Source organism: Halichoerus grypus, chromosome 1, assembly GCF_964656455.1.
Source record: "Halichoerus grypus chromosome 1, mHalGry1.hap1.1, whole genome shotgun sequence".
Classification (NCBI taxonomy): Eukaryota; Metazoa; Chordata; class Mammalia; order Carnivora; family Phocidae; genus Halichoerus; species Halichoerus grypus.
In genome coordinates this window covers 11,407,611-11,415,238 of record NC_135712.1, presented here as the reverse complement: position 1 = coordinate 11,415,238, position 7,628 = coordinate 11,407,611, and the positions used below count along the sequence as shown (strand labels likewise).

Genomic DNA, 7,628 nt, shown 5'->3' with positions numbered 1-7,628 from the left:
GTTTCCAAAGACAAGCAAGCTAAATGTAGATCAACTGCCAAGACTGTTGGTGAAGGATGTAACCTGTCATTACGTGTGGCCACAGTGTCCCCGGAAGCCCCCTACTACATCACAGAGGGCTCAGTGTACAAGCCTTGCCTCTCCAGCATGTCACAAAGCACAGGTAGGAGAGAAGACAGAATCACCAATACTTAAAAAAAAAAAAAAAAGTATTTCTTTGCGAAAGAAAACAGATTATATCAGGGCAAAAATCACACCCGACTTATTTCTTAGAGTTTGACATGAAGGTGAATAGCTTTGTGGATATAATTTATATAGACCTTCAACAAACCTTTGTCTCACCGATGATTACTGTGAAATACTGATTTTCCGTGAAATTGGTGAGGATGTAAAGTCATGAAGAGGGGATTGGTGTAGGGACGACAAACAGCGTGATTGCAGCCCCTGGAAATGCGCAACAAGGATGAGATCTCCAGGGTTGCCAACAGCACTAAATTCTTTTGTAGTAAATCATCAAATCAATAGAGAGAGATTCTAGGAAGGACATATAAACACTGATTGGTCTCTCAAAGTAGTAACATTGTTAACATTTGCAATTATGTAGCAAATGTCTCCAGGTGCCTTGTCATCTGCAAACCTAACACTTACAAGAGTCCTGCAAGACAGATATTTCTATTTATAGATGAGGAACAAAAGCTTGGAAACAGCTCCAGGGTCTTTGTCCTTTTGACAGTGTATTAAATTGCTAGGGCTCCATACAAACTACCAGAGACTGGGTGGCTTAAACATCAGAAATGTATTTCACACCATTCTGGAGGCTAGACGTGCAAGATCAAGGTGTTAGCAGGGTTGGTTTCTTCTGAGACCTCTCTCCTTGCCTTGTAGGTGGCCATCCCCTCACTGTGTCCCCACACAGACCTTCCTTTGTGCGCACGCACCCTGGTATCTCTGTGTGTGTCCAAATTTCCTGTTCTTATGAGGACACCTGTCAGATAGAATTAGGGCAGCATTTTGACTTCATGGCCTCTTTAAAAGTCCCATTGCCAAATACAGTCTGAGATACTGGGAGTTAGGGCTTCAATGCATGAATCTGAGGGGGGACACAATGTTGCCCAAAGCAGACAGCAAGGAGGGTGAAGGACCGGAAACAAAGGGATTGGCATGGTTGTAGAGTCTATTGGACCCTCCCATCCCATAAGCAGGGAAGATCTATTCTTAATCATGTCACACCCTGGAGGGCGGGGAGTGTGGGGAGGTCAGAGGGTGAGGAGTATCTCCCCAAAAGAACCTGTGAGGAGAGAGCACGCCTCTCCCTCCCTCCTTCCTGCAAGCCCTCCCTTCCCTCTCAAGTGAGATCTTGAGTCTTCTCTGCAGGTCAAAGATACCGAGTTGCTGAATTCGTTTTCTTCACCCTAGGGTCTAAAGTACAGTTGTAATAAGAGACCCGGCCACCCCCCACCCCACTCCAGGGCCAAATCAGATCGATGGCAAACGGCTCCAAACACAACATCATTCCATAGCACATAGTTGAGGTGGAGTGTGTGGAATGGGGCTAAAGTTACTTGAATTCTTTTCGAGGCTGACATGTATGCAAGCCTAAGCACAAAAAGCCCTCTCTCTGCATTCAATTTGTAGCAAAGTAAACAATTTGTAGCCAGTAAACAGGGTGTCCATTGTGTCGCTGCTCTGCAGACCCAACTTCAAGAAGGCCTTTTGTTTTAAAGGATATTTAAAAAGTCTTCATTAGCTATAAAAAGTTATTTAAAAACCCCTTGCCCAGACACCCAAATACCTCTCATAAAAAAAGATAAAAATAAAAAAAACCCCACAACATTTATGAATAACCAGGAATGGTCATTTGTGGCCTGGACTTCTAGTCCAATCAAGTCGGCAGGGTTTATGGAGTGCTTTGGGGTTTGGGGTGCCCATCCCAAGTGATGGGCAGAGAGGGAGGAAGACAAGGGATATGAGCTCTTGCTGTGAGGGAAGAGGGAGAAGTATGATGAAGGCGACAGGGTCTTCGGGGACAGTAGAACTCCTGACGCATATAATGTTGCTTGGGAATGATTTGGAGGAAAAGGCAAGGCCACGGCCTTGAACAGTTCCAGGGGACATCCTTTACCCTGGCAAAGCTGAGCCATTTGTCTAAGCCGCAGTGTGAGTGGAAACCCTGCAGGGGAGTAAAATCCAGGTACCCCTGGGTCAGGGGCTCCCCCAGGGACACGGGAGCAGCCCCAGCCCAAGTCTTATCACACCATCAGTAGGACCACCAAATGCTCCTATGGGTGAGAGTCCCCCCTTCTGCTCTGTCCCCTGGGCCCAGCAGACGCCATGGCCCACCTTTCTGGAGTGTTCCACAGGAGGGCCGTAGCACCTCCTCTCGGCTCTCCCCATCTCCATAAACATGCCTCACTACTTCTCAGGGGCTCACAAGAAGCTCCCGCTGGCTGGCTGACCGTGAACTGGTCAAGATCGAAGGAATGTTCAAGTGCCTGAAGTCCTGTCCCTCCTTGGGCAGGGGACCATGCTAATCTTCTCTGCATCGTTCCAATGTTAGTGTATGTGCTGCCAAACTGAACACAGCCACGCCCCTCCTTTTAGAGAGAAGACTGAGACCAAGAGAGAGAGGCCACATCTAAGGCCCCACAGGAATTGAAGGGCAGAGCTGGGTGAGCGTCACTCCTCCCTCCTCCAAAGCCTCGTTGGCTTTGTCCCTGTGACCCCCACCCCCTCTGCTCTCAGTTAATTCCTCAGTTTGCGCAGTGAGAATTGTGACCCCTTATCTGAAGTCATTTACTCCCATTACAATGTAAATATATTAATACTTATCCCGTGATTAGTGCAAGAGTAGTTGTATCCAATCCTTTCTTAGGAGCAGATTTTGGCAGGTGAGAAGGTGAGACCCTAAGCTGTTCTTGGTAGTGGTGGTGGTGGGGGTGATGGTGATGGAGGGCATGTGCTCACCTCCCCCCAAGGAAGATGGGCAAGAAGCAGGGGGAGGGCAGAGAGGGGCCCAAGACGAGTTTGCACACTACACAATATTGCCTCCATCTGGCCTCGCTTGGATGGTCGGAATGATTTTGATATTATCCAGAAGACTTAGGATGCTGACCAAAGACTTCTCCAGATGCTCAGAAGTTGTACTTCCAAGCATAATTCTTGGCTCTCCGAGAACCACAAATAATTGATGACACCCCCCGCCTTTTCCACATCCTATTCTTTCCAGCTCCCGAACAGATAGATTTTCTTGTTTGTAGGCTCATTCATTCCAGGCTTTGCAGTAATCTCAGATTTGACAAATGCAAACGCAGTGTGGTCGCATTCATCGGTGGTCACCTGGTCCTCATTAGGGCCATCGGAGGAAGCCAGGGCCTGCTTTTGTGATTAGCGATCCCTCCTCCATGCGGGCCTGAACGCTCTCAGCAGCCTTTTGTTTTTTGCATGAAGGCCTTGGAGGACTCTGCCAGGCTCGGCTCAACATTTTCCACATGACTGATGGCATTCAAAGCTTTGCAATCCCAATAGGCAAATTTCTGGACTGGCTTTGTTTCTCGTTGGTTCAGGTGGAATAATAAGGCTCTTTCTGCCAGGAATGTCAGTGTGTGGTTGGGAAGTTGGCATTTTTCTCTAAGGAGGCAGGGAGGCCAATTGGTAAGGGCCTGGGTGCCAGGGTGCCTGGGTGCCAACAGTCAGAGAGGTTATTTCAGTATTTCTCATTCTTAGGGAGACAGAGATGGTGTGTCCTAGGGATCGGGTGGGCCAACAGAGGCAGCCTTCCTGGGGGGCTCGTGCTGTACTGAGCCAAGCTCTGGTGAGGCTCTGCCTCATGCACTCCCCTAAGGCCATGTGGGGGCTGGGTTTGGGGCAGGGTGGAGGGTGTTCTGGGATTCGTCTTCCATTTCTGCAGCTGTGAGAATGGCTTGGCCCCCGCAAAAGCCTTTTGTTCCATTTTTCTCGTGCTTCATTGGGACATTTCCGGAACCAAATATATTCAACTGGTCCTCAGCTTCAGGAGGTAATTGAATATCCAAATGCTAGTCCTTCCATTGTCTGATGACCAGAACCAGCTGAAACACCCAATTTTGCAAAAAAAAAAAAAAAAAACACCAAAACCAAAACCAAAAAAACATTATGCTCCAGTCTTTCCCCCTAATTATCTCTTCCAATTATAATGTCTTCACATCCTTTTCTTGTTGAGGTGTGTGAGGCCCATGTGAATTCTGAGAATTCTTAGATTAAACTCCATTCTTTGTGCACCCAAATCACGTTCTCTTGGGCTGTTTTGTCCCACTGTACTTTGACATGGATTCCAAAGTCTGCATCTTACTGAAGACAGACTATTGTAATTATTATTTTGAAACAGACACATTTCTGAGCTTTTGGACCTGAGCCTGAAGATAAACATGGGTACTCAGGGGCCTTGAAACCCACACTCACAGCTTGCTGATCCTTGCAGGCCTGTAAGATCAGTGCCAGACTAAACATAAAGCTGGCACTCCCTCCTTGGGCCAACACTTTGGGGCTTTTGTCAACTGGGCAGGAGTGCAAATCCTTGAAGATACTCTCTATGGAAAGCCTGTTTCTTTATGTCCTTTGGCTCGGACCTTGGCCAGGGTTGGCAACGTGGCCTTGAGCTGCCCTGGGATGTCTTGACATTTCCTCATTTGGGCCTCTGGGGTCTTTGCTCCAGCTAAGCTGCATATCTCAGGGAGAAGGAAAGAGGATGACCATGGTCTTGTTTTTAGACCTCTGGGATTGAGAAGAAGCTTTGGGGTGAGGAAGAGTCCCAAACCCCCCAGGCCTTGGCCAGTTTCTGACTGGGCAGGTGGAGAAGGAGTCAGAGAGGTGGGCTTTGGAATGGCAAGGAGGGGAGGGGTGATGGCAAACAAGCAGGGAGTGTGAGTTTATTCCCTAACTCTACTAAAGATGCATCTGGGGTTACTTGGAGTCACTGAACACCTGCGAAGCTGTACTCCTTTACCTAGCCAGGTACCCCCAGGTATGCAAATGCATTAGCTCTATAGCCACGTGTGGTGATTGGAAACCCTACTTTGTCCAATGTGGCGATGTTCCTGTCTCACTGGATATCATTTGCAACCCTCTTGAGCTGCCCCTGGCAGATCCGGAGGCACTGCAGGTCCATCTCCTGGGTGGTGGTCCCCCACGGTTCTTCCTATAGAGGCCACCTCTACAGTCCTCCCTGCTGCTTCTCCTGCTGGCTTCCCTTAAGCTTTCTATATCTCCATCTCACTCCCCTGACCAGAGAAGAAGGGAGGAGCCCTCCTATTCAGAGAGTCTCCTCTTTTAATTCTCTTTGGTTCTTAACCTCAACAAGTCCCTTGTCCCCCCTGGGTGACACTGCTTCAGGTGGCCTGCCTTTGGGGACTCTTTTCCATGGCCTTTGGAAAGCAAACCCAGGGGGTGAGTCAACTTTCAAATGTAGAATGTGTTCCTGAAATAAGGAAATCCCAACATACATTGTGACTGGGATGATGTGGAAGGTAGGTGCAGGGAGAAGGAAAAGGAGCTGGGACGGGTGGGGGAAGACCAAGTCACCCATCTTGTCTCAGAAGAACCCCAGCTGGGTCACAGCTAATGTTATCCCGAGGTTGTCATGGAAACCACAGGACGATAGTGTCTGGCCGCCTTCCTTTGGTGGGAGGGGGCGAAAGGGGTGTTCTAGGCAGGCTGATGGAAGAAATTGGCATGAACTTTTATATGTCACCACTTACCCTGATCATCAGCCAAGAGCAAAGGCCCAGAGGCCTCCCCCAATGAACAAATTCAGCTCACTCCCAACTTAGGCTCCTTGAGTGTAGGAACCATGCTTCTTCATCTTTGTATATGAATGTCAAGCACAGTTCCAGGCTCAAAATAAAGGCACGAGAAGTGCTTATGGGTCTGAAGGAGCTCAGGCTGGCCAGAAGCCAGATGTTGTGAGAGGCAGAATCAGAAAAATAGGACAATTAGGCATTGGGTCCAAAGTCATGCATGTCTTGAGACATTGGGTCAAGAGGGTCCATAGAAAAATGAGAATCATTAGAAACCCATTAAAATATTTTTCTTTGTCAATTTGAACATAACGAGTACTCATTTTTACTAGTGAAACAATGCAAAGATATAGAAAGAAAAAGTTGTATCTCCCTTCATATCTCTTCATCCTCTCTCATCTTGGTAAGCAATATTTTTTGGTCCTTGGAATTCCAAGATTTCACCAAGTTATATTTAGGTGTGTGTCTTTAAAAAAATAACCTTGTCTGGAACTTGGGCCTTTCAACCTACAGTGTTAAATCTCACATCAGACCATGGAAATTTCCTTCTGTTATTTGTTTAAATATTACTTCTCCTCCATCTGTTCTTCACTCTTTCTCTCTCCTTCTGGAACTTCTATTATTTGAACGTCATATCTCCTGTTTTGTCCTCTAAATCTCTTACTGTTTCCTCCTGTTTTCCAAATTTTTATGTTTTCATATTATGAGCTTTTCTTCTACTTGATCCCCTAGACCTTTAATTCACTGATAAGCAGTAATCATCCTTCTTTCAGTTTATTTCCCAACTTTTTAAAATAAAAAATAATTTTCTTTTAGTTTCTATAAGTCCTTTTCTTAGACTCTGTGTCCTCTTGAGCATTCTCATTACTTGTTTGTTCAAGCCCCTTTTGTCAGTCCTGCTCCAACAGAGGCCTCTTGGGCTGGAGGCTCAATCTTTCTCCTTCTCATCACAGAACCTTAAATGTTTCTGATTTTGTAGTCCACTGGCAGGCAGATCAGGATAAGCACATTTATCAAGCAGTGGCAGAAGAAGCAGGTAATGGAAGGTTCAGCAGTTTCTGCTTTTAGGAGTCAGCAGTAAACCAACTGGTCAACCACTGCTCTGAAGATCTGAGAAGGGCATCCTCTCTTTGAGCTCCTGGGATTAAGGTCTAGATCTTAAAGAAGATGAAGGGTTAGGAATTATGAGCACAGGTAGGAGAATTAGCTTCCAAGTGGAGGGGAATATTCCTTCTTCTGACCTACAAGACTGGCAGGGAAGGGAAATAAATATAGACCTTGTACCTTTGTCACTTTGTGGACAAAAGTTAGGGGAGTTCATGGTCAATGATGGAGATGGGCTTGGGTGGCCATTTGAATGTTTCCTTTAATTCAAAAGTAAATAGTCACTGAGCTGTTGCCTTCAACCTCCCAAGGCTTTCATCTGTCACGGTCAACTCAAGCAGTTGGTGGCTTGAGCACCTCCTCTTTGTCTAACACTGTCAGGTGTTCTGAGGAGTGAAAGAGACTCAGAGGGCAGAGTTCCCACCCCAAGACACTCCCCTGTCCTTCAAGGATCTATTTGATTGCCACATCCTGAATTTTCTCTCCTAGGAGCCACCAGGATGATGTCACTCCATCTGTTCCCTCTTCGGGTCTCTGGGAAGATTCTGCAGCTTCCATGGTGGGGGGGAGGGGGCAGCTCATCCACACAAACACGGTGCTGCTGGGTAGTTTGGCAGGAAGGCCTGAGGCTATAGCTTTCCTGAGCTGTCCTTGGTTTACCTGTCTATAGTGAAGGTGAGGCTCAAGAAGAGCCAAAGTTCTGGCTGGGATAAGGTGGGACCTCTGAGAGGAAGACCCCCAGGGAAGTCATAA

General features: G+C 47.1%; 1 non-coding gene across 1 annotated transcript; it reads right to left on the bottom strand.

The window, feature by feature from the left end:
* Positions 1 to 2,475: 2,475 nt before the first annotated feature.
* Positions 2,476 to 2,581, bottom strand: LOC118542023 (U6 spliceosomal RNA). The gene has a single exon (XR_004920381.1). It is a non-coding gene; the product is annotated as a U6 spliceosomal RNA (small nuclear RNA).
* Positions 2,582 to 7,628: the final 5,047 nt, after the last annotated feature.